Below are 15,825 nucleotides of genomic sequence, written 5' to 3' on the forward strand. Positions count from 1 at the left end.
TAGCTTTCTATAGAATGGTGGAAAATGGGTGTCTCATCAGGGGCTGGAGTGCTCACTGGAAGGTGCACATGTATTATTTGCTGTTTAAAGAATGGTGACATGGTGTTTTGCAATCTATCAGAGGATAATATTTGTGCTGGTTTTTTTAAGGGTTGCAGGAAGAAAATGTTAAATGTCAGTTTCTCCTGTAAGTAATTGGCAGTAAGTAGATGTAAGATTCCTGAACCACTGCTCTCAGAATAATCTTAAAATAGCCACTTTCTTGTTTTCCTGGTCTATATATGAAACAGGTGTATTAACATATTAATGATCAGATGTTATATTTAGCTCTGCATTTTAAGAATCTTTAGCAACGTGGAAAAGGATGATTTGACAGGCTTAATTCAACACTGGGCAACAAATAAAGCTTATAATGAAATTAACATAAATCATTAGCATTAATCATTCAGCATTATTGATAGCCATATAAAGAAATGTATCACAGCCCTGGAAGTAAAGAAGAGAAGAGCAATGTTTCTTGCCAGCTGTCCTGATGAGCTATGAGCCCATATGGTAGTGGTACTGGCTTTCCTTTCTAATTTTCCTCCTCTGCTTGAGCTGTCAGGAGCCCCTTTCTCCCCTCTTCTTTTTCCACAGACTGCAGAGATAGCTTCTATCTAATTTTTTTAAAAATGCCAGCTTTTTAGAACAGGTCAGACTCCATCAACATCTGACTGTCACTAGCCATGTGACCAACATGAGCAAACTAGCTGGGTGACAATTAACATGCAGTCTACATTCATCGTTTTCAATTTGGAAACCTTCACTTCTGCTTACACTTTCATCAGCTCTAAGACCTAGTGAGAGTTTTCCTCATTGGGAAACAAAATATTCTTCAAGTAGCATCTTGAAACCCTTTATTGGGAAATGTGTGCATTTAAAATTTGATATGGAAAAAATGAATAAATGCCGTTTTTCAGTCACTGTTCCCTGGATAGCTTTTTCCTTCTTGTGTGCTGCCCTCCCTCCACACCCACCAGTCCAGTGTGTGTGTCCCCCCGCCCTTGTCCCCCCAAAAAAGGTGAAAGAATTGGGGTTAAAATAATAAACACTGCTACTACTGCTTGTGCTTTGAAGCATTTGAGAATCTGGGGTTACTCAGTCATCCTCATTTACCTGAAGCTTAGTGAAATATTAGGTGAATGTGGCTTCTGGAATTAAGGAGCAGGACTGACAGCATTTCCCTAGAGCTCTAATCTCATAGGCACTGCATACTTTTTTCATAGTTTTGGCATTTTTTCAAGTGTTAGACAAATCTTCATGATCAGCAGGGCTCAGGCTGAGTGCTGTGAGAACATGAGCAAAGTAGGTGCACTGGGGAGGTATCACAGACGTATAATCTTTGCATGGCAGTGATGAAAATTGCCTCCTTTTCTATTGTTTCATATCTTTACCTGGTCCCTTTCATTTCTTTGTGTTGTGTGAGCAATTGAAATAATTCTGGCTCTCATGAGCATCTCCGTTTTCCTAGCTGGAAGGACGAATAAAATGGCTTCAAATTAGAGAACCATGCATATGCAAGCAATGTTTACATTTCTCTGTATTTTTTTTACCATTGGTTCCATTTACCTTTGAAACATCCAAGCACATGGATAATAAGCCTTTTTTGTTCTTAATTCACGATCACAAAATATAAGGAATGTGGTTAAGCGCTGTCAGAGCATTGCAAGATAGCACAGTACTGTCAGCTCTCCTTAAAATGCCTTTCTTTTTATGTGTCTTGGTAAAAGGATCTGGTGTACTTAAATGTGTACTAAATTTAACTTACTGGACTTTCTGTTGAATAATTAAATATCTTTTTTCAAAGAAGAAGTTTCTGCCTTCTACTGCCATAAAATAGTCTTTATTTTCAAGCTTGTTACCTGCAGAGAGGCATAAAGAAAACAGGTGTTGAAGGAAACATGTATGAACACAGAGAAGAACCCCACACTTAGTCACTCTTGGGCAGTCATGTGTTCGCCTCTTAAATTTGCATGGGGCCTTTATCTCCAATGTAGGAATACACACCATTCCCTTATGCTCAAAGTCAGTGTTGCAGGGGAGCATAACAGCCAGGACTGGTATCCTATAGCACAGTGAATAGATCCTTTAATTTCATGGTTTAAAAAATACTTGAGTTGACCTCAGTATAATTCCTATATTTTAGTCATTTAGGTGTCATGGCTCAGTAATCATTCATTAACTATAGTGCTTTTCAAATGAAGAACTGAGATGAAAATTTTTCTTAATGATGACAAGTGATGTAATTTAGTTTTATTCTTATATTATAGTGGTGCCCGCTAGCGCCGCTGTAGTTAAGGGTCTGTCAGTGGCTCCATTATAAACCCCTATTTTCAGAGGGTTTATAATTCAAAAATTGATTTTAGACTTAAAACTGCCACCCAAGGTCTAAGTCCTGGAGCTTGTTTTTATATACAAATTGGTATTTTGGGGAGAAGAGGAGGAAAGGTTAATGGTTACTCAACTATAAGAGTAAGATTGAGGGTTTTCTCTTTTAGATTTGTATTTGTGCTTCTATCATACTAAAAAACACTTCATCCATCTCAGCACCAAGGAAAAAGGCCACTATCAAGTGCTTTATGACCAAAGAAGGGCTGCAGATCTTATTAAGCACAGTGTAAGAATTGAATTGGGCTGAGGCTTGTAAAAGCAGGTCCATGGCTTTGAAAATCCCATGACATTTGATCAGAGGTCGAAATCTCTTTGAGAGTAGTTATTTAGGAGATTGGGGTAGCCATGAATCAAGGCCTCCCCCTTCTCCACAGATGTGCTGCTTTGTCTTGTTGCCATCAAGAAGCTGCAACAAAACTGGTACTAATATTATAAAGGCAATTTTCAAAGGAGTCTAAGGTACTTACCAGGCCCTAAATAGCATCTCTGGAATTGAGAATGAAAAGTAAATACAGCAGTGGCTTGCTAAAAGCTCATGGGAGGCAAGGGCAATGAGTTGGTTCCCAGCTGGAACAAAATGAGGACTGTCCTGGTGGAAATGGGAGCTCCAGCAAGGAAAGCTCTGTGACTTGGCATATGGGGGTTGGCTGCTGAGAGCAGGGAAGGATGGGTCTGGAATTGCTCAGGACTCCTTGGAAAAGGGGGATCTACACATTGAGAGGGTTCCAGGCCAAGTGTCCCTCAGATCCTCTAGAACCACACTTTGGTCTGAGATGAAACAGGATTGATTTGCTTAAAAGCTGTCTGCTGGAAATGGCAGTGATGCCTCATTGGAATAAAGGTATTAAAGCTAATAATAAATTTAAAATAATGCCAAAAAATGCTGGAATTATCATGCATTTACTTTGGCTTACCTGATGGTCAAATATCATTCTGAGTCTTACATATTACCTCATAAACATGAGAATTTAACAGGTGGCAGCAGAGCTTGGAAATATGAAGGTCTTGTGTTTTCATGCAAGATTTGTGTTGGATTCTGGAGTGTAGTGGAATTTATGGTGTAGGTTCACTACAGCTGCATGTGTTTTTTTCTTACCACATAAGAAACAAAAGAACCAAGTTAAAAAAATCAAGTAGTTGATTTCAGTTCTCCAACAGAATTACTTATCCTGGGTCCATCGGAATTATTCAAGATCAATGGTCCTTGATTTTGTTTCTGGTCCACCTTAGCTGTCAGAGGTGTTGCTCTCAATTATACATGGAAATATGAGAATTGGCAGTGGTTAGATATACATCTGTCTCCAAAGAGAAAAAGAAGCATGATAGATTTTGAAGATGTAACGTTTCAGACTAGTTTTGTGTTTTAGAGAGACAATGTAGTGGGTGGTCTAAAACAATGTCCTTCAAGCAGACCCATCTATTTAAATACCCACAATTATCCTTGGGGACAGTTGATCCTTTTGATCTTTAGTAGCAATAATTTTTACTCTCTTCTCATAGTTGCAAAATGAAAAATCTTAAAGGTAGTTACATGAATGTTAAAAGTAGTTTTTTTGATAGTGAAAAATAAAAAACCCTCCCACTAGATCCAAAGGTATAAATACACAAGAAAAACTATTTTAATCTCCAAGAGACTTTAGAGAAATTCTTTGGTTCTCCTGACAGCTTCTGGCATCTCATCACCCATTTCAATGTACTGCGCTGCAGAGAGGATACTTTTCTGTGCAGATGTGTAGAAACTGGATATTTCAGGAGATCTGCTTGGTGCTGTATCATGTATATATGCAGACCTGTGTATGAGCCTTACATTAGGGAGAGGAGAAGAATAAAACATTCTCCTGTTCCTGATCCATGGCCAACTCTGCCTCCTTGGCTGCTCATGCCGGGCTGCCTGCAGATCTGAGGGATGCAGAAGAGGGGTAATATGTGAGAGAACAGTTCAGGACTGGTGGTTAAAAGCAGGTGTAGTTGTGTAATGATAGATGCTAATGTAAATTTAGGTTTACCTTTATTTTCTTTAAATTTCAGCTATTTATAAACCATGAAATTTAATGAAGCACTTTCTGCTGGTTTTGGTTACGGCTTTGTGAGCAGGTGTGTGCTGAAGCAGTGTATTATACATTTGCACTGTGAGTTTTACTGTGCATTTAAAAAAAATATATATTTAAAATTAAAGTACTTCTTGCACTGAAAAATTCCATTGGAAGTGTTTTGTGTTTCCCAGAATGGGATTAACACTCCAAGGCAGGTAATCTCATATCATACCTACTACAGCTAAATTTAAGCTGTAGAATGGCATCACCTCCTCTCAGATGGAATTATGAAGGTTGAAATGAAACACAGCTCTTAATTAGCCATAGAGTTCCAACTTGCAATACTGGCATGCAATTTTGATGGAGAAATAAATTATAAAATTCCGACTTTTTTTTGTTATTGGCAAGAAAATATTTTATCATATAAAGCTCCTTTATAATGAAGAACATTATTTTATTTTTACTATTTGTCACTGTGTTTTCAGCTAGCCCCATTATTTAAAAAAAGACACATCCATTCCAAAGGCAGAAATCCTTTTATCTTACCTTTTTTTTAGGGTAGTTGTGGTCATATCTAAAAAACTTATGTAGTTATGGAAGTAGTACAACAAAAGTAATTTTTGCATAAATTTTGCTAACTTTTGGATAAGTTCTGCATTATGGAATCAAACTGGTTTTGCTGAAGAGTTTAGTTGTAGTTTGTAACTAACCAGCCACCCAAAGATGCCACCTGATGATTGTTTTTATCACAAAGGTAATAATGTTTTTCTTTTCTGGGAAAACAGAGGTTTCATTTATTTATTATTTTTAAGCCAGCCCTAGTATGCAGGCAACACAAGTGACTAATAGATGGATGTGTGTAGATATTTGTCACCTCGAGTCCTCTGTGAGTGCAAGCAAAGATCTGCCCACTGATCTCTTTAGCAGATATTTGCTGCTTTGGACATGTGTGTGGATCTCTGAACCCCTGCTGGCTGAGAAGGGGGTCAGTGCTGATGGCAGCAAAGTTTCTGACTGCTGCCCACCATCTGAGCTCTCCCTTCGTTGATATATTTAGGGATTTCACAAAGACTCTATTTGTTGATGAAATACCTGGTAGTTTGTGGAAATAGCCCCAAACAGACATAATACTGTAACACTGAGGCACATACCGGTTTGTGAGAGTGATACATTTACATCTTTGGCATATTTGAATGGACCTTTGCCACTGATTCATGTCTTGCTATCTGGTTAAAACTAGAGTGGAAGATCAGGACAGGATGATAGAAGTTGCACTTTTTTTTAGGTTTTGGTTTTCTTTAGGGACATGTGTATTTCCTTAGGACCTGTTTTTTGTTGTAGGCAATGTAATTAATAGCATCACATTTTCCATTTAGAGACTGTGGAGAAGGCTTTATTGAGGAAACAAGGTGTCTTAATTTGTCTTAATTCTTATTTCCAGTCATTTGCATAAGTGCAAGCAGCAGGAATTGTGCTGGCTAGGCTGGTGACCAGCAGTACTGGAGGTGATTATAGGTGATGCTTCCTTCTCTTCTGGTTTATTTAGGTTTGATCAATTCTCTTCTGTGCTCCTTTACTGAAAAAGGTTATTGACTTCATTGTGATCTGACTTCAGTGCCCACCCAACCTATTTGCTGAGGACAGGTACCTGCCAAGGAGCACGTTTCACTGGTTTTCTGCAAGCAGCATTAGTGGCTTCCCAGTCCTCATCCACTTCTCAGTGCTGCTCCTGTGTGATGTTGGTGTGATTTGAGAGCAGTCCATCTGAGAAAGCATCACTGGTTTGGAATCAGCAAAAACACTGTTTAAAAATGCTGCCATCCACTTGTTTGATTTAGTGAGGTATTGGCATTACAATTTCCATGTTAAGATCTTAATTTTCTTCTTTCCCAAACTAAAAAAAATCTTGTTGATGAAATAAAATTTTAGGGTGTGGTTGAAGTCACTGTTTTCCTTGAGCATTTAGGAAGTTTAGAGAGTAAGGACTAGCACTAGTGATTGGAGGAAGGTGTTCTCCTCAGTTGGTAGGTTTTCCAGCTTGGAATATATGAAATTCATGTTGAGAAAACACTCTTTGAAAAACTTCTTAAGGTGCTTTGGGTTGCAGACCAATTCTGCTTTTGCCTTGCTAATCTAAAAGCAGCATAAAGGATAGGCAAGGCTTAAGACCCTTGTCCCACCTGCTGTATGGTGTTTAAGCAGACCCAAAATGTGTCATTACAGTCCATGGGAGCATGTGTACCCATTAAAGATTCTGGGAATAAATAATGGAGTTGTGAGTCCTGGAAACTGAGTGCTTAGACTTATCTTAAATACAAAAGTTTTATCACTGTATGTGTGGTCTGGTGGGAATAAACAACAGTAGCTACTCAGTGAATGCATTTGTGCTCTGGACCTTTCCTAATTATCAAACTGAATCAGCAATTTAAGATTCAACAATAAAGATGTCCAAATATTCAGATATCTGCTACCTGCTTCTACACATGGGTAACACCAAAAAACATGTGCTTTTCAGTGGCAAAATCACTGGAGAAGAAAAGCCTTTTTTTATTTTTCTTAAGGTTTAAAACCTCCAGGGCAGTTAGAAAACCATGTTTTTCATTGAACTGTGTCTCTTTGAAATTCACAAGGCTGACATGTCATTGGCATGACGTGTCTCAGTCCGTTACACAGAAATGCCACATTACACCGTGTGACGTGACAGCCTGACAAAAAGGGACACGACGCACCAGCCCAATGGGATGTCAAGCCTGAGAAATTTAAGCCATGCTGTTGCTTAAAAAAAAACCACAGGGCATCAAGGGGGGCACACTCCATGCTGATATCCAGTACTCTGCTGGATTTTACACTTTCTAAAAGGTTTTCTTGGTTCAGTCAGGCTTCCCTTGTGTTGGATAATAAACCATGCAAATTTAAGTTTCTGCTTTTTGTATATTTTATCCTGTGGCACCACACAGTCTTGAGTTCCTCCAGAATCCCTGGAAATCCTTTGCAGAAATTCTGTGGGCTTGGAGCGTTGTGACATGGGGGTTTGAGCTCCAGAAGTGCTTTGCTCTGCATTTGGGATTGCTGCATGCATAAACAAGGATTGTTCAAAGATCACAGTGATAACGTGACATGCTGTAAGTCACAGTTCAAAATCTGTGAAGGGTTTTAAAATTATTTTAGTCATGTTAGCCTTCAGAAAAAAAGTCTACTTAGAAGGAAGTGTATCCAGGGTAGGGCGAATGGAAGGGTGGGAGAGCTTAAATGAATTAAAAGATCATTAATAGACAATTGTTTTTTCCTGGAAAATGCTTTCCCTTGATACTTGTTTTCTTTAAGTAGCAGCAAAAGTATTCCAACAATCTCTAAAGAGTTTATGAACAATATACTTAATTACTATGAGTAATTTCAGAGCTAATTAATGTGATAAATCTCTATAGTGAAATATTCTTAGCTACTGATCAATGTGAAATAGATTGAAGTCAGTGCAGATGTATCTTCCAGTTCATTTTACATTTGGTGTGGAGTGGTGAAAGTGAGCATTCGGGCATATGTACACATCTTAGTTTAGAATCTGAATATTTGGGGTTGCATCATGTACGTATAATTTTAATGCAGTCATTTATGTGCAGAGTTTGGCATGGATTTTTCTAATAGGTTGTAATAATGGATTGAAATCAAATAGACAAATTAAATTTAATATTCTTAAAAACCTGACATGGTTGTTCATCTATTAAAAACAATAATTCACTTATGGGCAAGGAGGAGTGCAAGAAATAAATTGCTGCATATATTTTTGTTAATTTCTTTGTATTTTACATATTGTAAAAATTTTATGTGAGATAATCCACAGTTAAATTTGTTTCCTCTCACTTTCTAAACACATGGAATGCACTTTGACTACAGAAGCATAAATCAGCTAAAGTACGCTTTTGTGATGTTAGTGGGATGTGACCTTAAATGTGAGTGTTTTGTAATTCCTGGTGGAAACAATATCCTCTCATCAATATGCTTGAAACTGATGAAAGGAGTTGGTCTGTAAGTGTAAATTTTGCTTTGCAGAAATATTTTCCATCTTTTTGCAAATAGACTTTCCTGAAATATGATTAGTTTCTGTTTGTGTGCACCTTTTCCATTGACTTAAGTGTGCTTTGGATTGTGACCAAGAATATATTCTTTTTTCAGTGAGAAGCCTGGTTCTAGTTTAAGCCAGCAGTACTGGGGAGAATACTTTTTCTTCCTAAAATGTTCATACCCTGCTCCTAAGAGTGAGTGCAGGGTGTGAAAATTGTCCATGGCAGGTTCCACACCTTTAATCCCGAGTGTGAGGGCAGACCAAGCATCTGAGGTTGTGTCCTGGGGGTGTTTGATTTGGTCTGGTACTGAGATTTCCAACTTCCACCTCTGGGCTCCCACCAATGGCCACAGCAAGAATAAAGAAGTATTAGATCAAAGAAATGGGCTGGAGGACCAAACACTTCCCCTTTTTCCCCAGGGAATGGGGGAGAAACTTGAGGAGGAAAAAGAGGCCAGGAGTGGGACCAAGAGCTTGCCAAGCAGAGCAATGGATGTTTGGTACCTGCTCTGCCTTCTTAGCCCTGCATTAAATGTTTCAGGCAGGAATTACCTGTTCTGTGAAGCTGGAGCCAGGATTTTGGTGAGGGAGCAATCTTTGTCCAAATGCATAGACTGACACGTGGAACTGCAATACAGAAACCAGTGCGCAATTTCTGCACAGAGAGCTGTAGAAAGGTGGTTGTAGAATTGTGAGTCTGGCTAACCAGCACTAAGTTGTTTAGATTGTCTCTTTGCTGCAGAGGTGTCTGGGTTCTGTGGCTGAACTTGATACCACAAAAGTGAGGAGAGGAGAGCAATTATTTCTGCTTAATGTGGCTATAAAGACTGTGCAGCTGCTACTGTGGGACCTCTGGGCAGAAGCCTTCAAAACTCAGTTCAAAGCTACTAAAATTTTTCTTTTTAACACTTTATGCATGCAGGCTCATGTGGTAGTGCTCCTATGTTACACATTTATTGAGAAATGAGAGAATTACACAGGTATCTATATTTTTCAAATGGAAGTAATGACTCTGATGTCAGAGTATTTCTGAAGCTGGACTTTCAAACATGGAACTGTTTTCAGCCAGATCCAGTTCTGCCATTCTCAACTCCTCAGTGTAGCTCAGCCTCTGAGCATAATGAGCCTATTAGTATTTTATGAATTGAACTCTTTTTCTCTTGGGGGAGGGAAGGCCTCCTGAGTATGTTAAGCAAAGCAGAATTCATATGAATCATATGGCTGAATTACGGAACATCTACTCATGCCCTTGAACTTTATGATCTGCTGCAAAAGGCACGAATGTTGTAAAGGTATGGACAAGGCAGGGTCTGGGATCAGCACTCAATATGTCAAACATTAGTTAGAGCTGAAGAAATGCAAGTTGTTGTGGAAACAAAGAGAAACACACAACAAAGTCTGCTGGAACTGAAGTTCCTGAGATAATCAGGAACCCTGCTTTGAGACTCTTACAATCACCTTCCAAAATGCATTGGCTAAAAGTTCTCTGGCATTTTTAATTTATTTTAAATTCTATCTGCTTGGAAAATCTAAACTCCATTTACCTTTAAATGTAATGTTGACAAATATTCCTGAAGCACGAGAAGGATCTGAAACTATGAAGCCTAATGATACTGCTTTGGATTTTAATGAAGACTTCTTTAATGACTGAAGATATGGCTTGATACTTCTGTTCTTCTGTTTTGTTTTTTTTCCTTAAAGGTGTGGGTTAGCTGTTTCCCTCCTGCACTCCTGTTTTTGTTTATTTGGGTTGGTTTTGTTTTGTGGCTTTTTTTTTGATTGCTTAGTTTCTGGTTTTGTTTATTTGTTGTATGTGGATGTTTTTTGGTTTTTTTTGTCTGTTTTGGTTTTGGGTTTTTTTTTGTTTGTTTGGGGTTTTTTTGGGTTTTTTGTTTGGTTGGTTTTTTTGACTTGTGGTTGTGTTACTGCCAAATAAAATCCACTACAGCTGTTTTGGCAGAGGCTGTGCTATTTTGAGGACTTAGATTTTAGCCACATCCTTTTTGTTATCAATTTTGAGGTATAAGATATACTTGGGGCTTTTTTGTCTGTGACTTTGGGAATTTTAACGTTTTAAACAATATGTGTTCTTGGGTCTGAAGGACTGATTTTTTTATTTTTTTTTTACTCAGACCCTTTAGCCTCCTCAGCTTTTATTTACACAATATTATGCATGAAAATTGCAGATTCAACTGAAGGTGCTCTTTTTGCTGGACAAGGAAGCTTAAAATTTGCACTCTCCTTCATATAACAGTGTGGCACATGATTTGAGTGGCTGCAAATTCTGCTTGAGTAGAAAAAAGCACAGGAACTTTAAAAGTGCACGTATGTTTTCCTAAATCCGCACAACACGACACGCTGTGAAGACAGCATTCAGCTGCATTAGCTCAGAGAGCACACTGATAGACAGATGGGCTTTGAGAACAGAAGTGACAAATGTCATAAATTTCTCTCAAAGAAAAGTGCTATCATTTCTGCTACTTGCTTACATATGTTTTCAAGCATGACTGTTTTAAGTGTTGCTAAGTTACGTCGCACTGATAATTCAGTTGCACCTTGGGGCTTTCAAACAAGGGTTAAATTCTACAAGAATTCTGTTACTCTTGAGTTTTTCTACTGATTTGCACTCAGTGGATGCAGACAAAGCAAGATTGCTCAAGTGGCCCTACACTGGACAGATAATTACACTCTGAAAGAATACAGGCTGTCATGGTTTGTTTGGTCTGTTTGGCTTTTTTTAGTTTTCATTTGGAGCAGATTGCTGTGAGTGTTGTCTATTTTGAAAAGGTTTTTCTGAGCACAAGTATAAACAGGCCCTGTTCTCACTTGCTATGAACTTCTCAGGAAGTTGATTTCTTCTCTCTTGACTGTTCCCAGAGAGCATCCTAAAATATGCTGAAAGAATCTTGCCTGCTCAATTGTATTTGCTCTGTGTTTCCTTTGTTAGGATGCCCTCCTTTTTAGTGAGACCTTGTTCAAAAGAAAAAAATCCACCAGGAAACACCTCCCTTGTGTTATCTTCTCCCATTTCATAACTCAAATGTTAACGACTGAATTTCTCTTGAACTCATAAACCACCTGACCAAGTGCTGCCTCCTGCAGTGTGGGAGGGGAGCAAACAATGGAGCTGTCCTAGGATGAATTTTCCCTCAGGAAAGATCAGGTGGAAAGTTGCTCAGGCTGGCTGAACTCATCCAAGGCTTCTGCTCGCTGCCACTCCTGAATGAAGGCTTGGGATTATGCAGCTGCATGTGTGTGTACTCTGGTTGTGTTTAAAGTGGAGGAGTGTGTTAACTTTTCAAAATGAAAACTATTTTCTCCATCTGACTAGGAGTGTTTGCTGTGTTTCTAGAGTTAGTTTGAGGGGAATGTAGATTAGCCCACCTAAGCCAAGTGACACCCAGGGAATGTTATGAATCCAGGCAATTGACCTGAGACAAGTAAAAATGGGAATTATTTCTCTTTACTTTACCTGAAGCACATGCAGGTTAAACAGCCAAGTTAGATGCTTCCTGTGATCATTCCCCCTTTGTTTCTTCAGTGAACAGTGCCTAAAGAGACTATTCTCTCCTGAATGTGTGCAACTTCCAAATGAGATAATATGGAATATTTGAATTTGACTAGGCTCTCAAATTTATGATTGAACACTAATGTTAGACATGGGGAAGAAATGCTTTGTAGCCTGTGCTCCTTTAAAGTAATTTTCAAATGCAAAATGCACAATTATGACAGTGGTCTGTCACAGAGTACAGATCTGGAAAAAGAGCATTTGTTAATATGCTTTGGAATTATTTTTTAAAGTAATTTTGAAACGAAAGTGTGGTCAGATAATTACTACTAACCTTTGAAACATTTCCAAACATAATCTTATATTATGTAAGGCAGGAATAGTTTTAAGAAGGAATCCAGGGGCTTTCCACAGCTATTTACTGATGACAAAAGATAGCTGAGAGATGTAAATGTGCAGAAAATGTGTTCAAATACAATCCTCATAGACTTCTAATTTCTCTTAAATTTGGTCTTACAGTATCATAGACAGTGTATGATATCCTGTGGGATAATTAACAGTGCTGATGTGCAGGGAATAACCAAATTACCCAGTCCAGCATGGCGGTGATGTAGGCTGTGCAAAATGTTTATAGTCTTTGCAAGGGAAATGTGTTGAATGCAGGCTGGTTCTCATTTTAGGCATGGTATTCACTGGGTTTTTTCTCAGTAAAAGGCAGTATTGGCCAGGAGGTAACTGTAGTGCACCTGGCCTTGGTGTAAGTTAATTGTAGCTTCTGCTGAGGTGCTATCTGCATGGGTAGCTTGCTTTCTTTTTTTTGGTTGGGTTTTTTTTTGTTGTTGTGCAAGTGTGGAAGGCAAAAAGCTCAGGCGATGACATTACTGTCACCTGCTTAAAACAGTATGAAGTTCTTCAAGAATCGGCATAATCTCCAGGGCTCACTGTTTTCCATGAAAGCATTTATTTCAGTCAAAATACTTCACGTTCTTCTCTACACAGACATTTCAAGAAAAGTTAAAAACATGCCATTTTAAAGGGAAGCCTTACCTTTCTTTGCAGATACACCTGCTTTTCAGTAGATTGTGCCATTGTGGAATGAAATCAGACCTTATTAGGCAAAGAGGATTTACATGGAAGGTAAATACCAGAGATGCTTCTAATAAAAGTTGTAATTGAAACAGTTTTAGATTAGTGAACAAGACTTTCTGTTCACCTTCTTGATTTTTATTTCATTGTTGTATCTAGCATCATCCTCAGCATCCTACCCTTTAATTCAGTTTAAATTAAAACCAAGATAACATCTCCCTATTTTTTCCCCCTCCTGCTTTATTTTATTTTATGTGTGATTTGCCCTCTCAGAGCAAGGGGAAACAATCTTGCCCATCTGCTTGTAAAAGCATGATGAATCTTTTGAATATGCGAATGTAAGATCTGTTGTTGGAGATGTCATGTTTCTCCCTCTGTTGTTAGCCGGGAGACAACACGGAATACCCTGATTTACCTGTGTAATCCCAGTGTGTCTCAGGTGCCAGGGCTTGCTGTTGAGATCAGCATGTCTCCTGTCAGAAATGGTTGGAGTGAGACAGGGACGGCACGACCACTGGGCGCAGAAAGCTGCAGAGGTCAGGTTTCAAGGACAGCCAGCGTGGCAGTGATGTGGCAGTGACAAGTTGTCAAGCGAGCAAATATGAAAGCAGGGCTGGGAGGGGAGGGAGAAGGAAAAAAAATCTTGTCATTCCTGATGAAATATTCAGCGTAGCAGGTAGCACTGGGCTGAGTGGGTTGCGCTCGTGAGTTTGGGGATGGCTTGCAGTGGAGAGGGGTCCTGGGGTTCTGAGGCCTCTGAGCTGCCCTGATGGCTCTCCACAAGAGATTCCCAGCACAAATTGGCTGATTTAAATTTTTGATGAAGTATTGCACTCCTGTTTATGGGAGTAGCAACATCAGGCTTGGGTCAGACACCTTTTAGAGCCCTAAACTGCTGGTAAGTCATCCATATAGATCCTGGAGTGATTATGGAGTGATGTGTCATAGAGAAATTTGGGAAGGAAACTGTAACAGTGATGCCAGTTCTGAATGATCATAAATAATCATCATTAACAACTCTGCTGTGGAATTTTGTTTGTTTGTTTTCAGACACTTTTAATTTTATTTTGAATTTTTCATACTGTACTGAGTTGAAACACTTCGGTTTTTGCTTCTGTGTATTCCACAGTATATGAGATAATAGCATAGTTTATTTTTCCCTGAAACAGACTGCAGTAGTATGGTGACTTTTATCTCCTGGCATATTTGCAGAATTCTTGATACCAGTTTTCTTAATGGTAACAGCTTTTCACTACATGCACATTGTTCCTTGGATCAGGAAGACTTTCCCCAGCCTACATATGTGTACATGCACACTAATCCTGCATCTTTATGCAGAATAAATGTTAATTTAAGCTTGATTAGTGTAATCTCATTAACAATAAATACTACAAGAATGTCATGATTCCCAGAGAAGTCCTTGAAGAGCTTGCTGTAATATAAGGAAAAATGGTGTATTTCTCTGCTGCAAGTAGGTGTGCATGTTCTGCTATGTCGGATTTAGCAATCGCAGTTCTTTTTGTCAATGTGCACAACTGTTCTTAAATTAGTAAACACAATCCAATGCTTTATTGCGGATATACATGGAAAAATGCTTTAAATGTGTCTTGTGTATTAAATTTCTTCAGGGTGTACTTTTAACTGCCATCAGTTACTTTTTAAGTTTAACTTTTCATTTCTTTACATGAGGGAGAAGCTGCATATTGACAACTAGTGGTGCTGAAGGGAGGAATAGAAAGTTCTCTTTGCTATCCTACTATCTTCTTCCTATGAAAAACAATTTAATTATTTTTTAATTCATCTGCAGCTGCTTAGGTTATAGTGGTGGTAGTGGAAGGATAGAAGGAATGAAAACATCCTAAATCCGTAGTCAGTATTTAAAAATGGATAAATATTAGTTTTTAGCCTTACAGAAATAGGCTTATTTGCTTGAGAACATAGATGGAAGGAAAAAATCCTGAGGCAAAATGGTCTTGGAATGAAAAGAAAACAAATTTAACTGAAAACAAAGCTATGAAAATGTTTAATGATTCAAAGTGGGTTTGTCTCCTGCAAGAGCAATATAGCTGCAGAATAACCGTGGGAGTTTAAATACAAAAACAGACACCAGAAAAGTGACAGGAGTCAGTGCAGAGTGAAGGAGAGGAGGGTTTTTAAGCTGGGATCTCCTGCACCCAAGGGCTGGGGAGCATCAGCATCTTTGCCCCAGCAGAGCTCCACCAACCGTGCCGGCAGCCAAAGCCGCGGTTTGGCAGGGGATGCTCAGAGCTGCAGCATTGCCATGTGCTCTCACTCCCTGCTGCTGCTTACTGCAGGTGATAGCACAGAGATATCAAAGACTTCTCAGTCAGTCTCCCTCTCCAGAGCGCCGTGGCTTTCAAGTAAAACAACAACAAAAAAAAAGTGAGAGAGGTTTTTGAGGTGGACTGAAGTAAAGACCCCAAATGATAAATGTTGAAATCCAGCAGAAAAGTTGTTCAATATTGATAGCCTGGGTATGTGAGATGTTCTTTTCTCAGCATCAAGTGGGCATCTGAAGTGCTTGTAAAAGAGAATTTGGACTCTGATTTTTAAAATGCAGATTTCTAGGTTTTTTCCACTAGTGAAGTTTCCTTGGAAATGTAAAGTCATGCTTCCTGTTAATGGAAGATTTTTTTCAGTTACCACGTTATGAAATATAAAATTTTTAATTCCTTTCATTTCTAGAA

This window comes from Ammospiza nelsoni, chromosome 13, assembly GCF_027579445.1.
Source record: "Ammospiza nelsoni isolate bAmmNel1 chromosome 13, bAmmNel1.pri, whole genome shotgun sequence".
NCBI lineage: Eukaryota > Metazoa > Chordata > Aves > Passeriformes > Passerellidae > Ammospiza > Ammospiza nelsoni.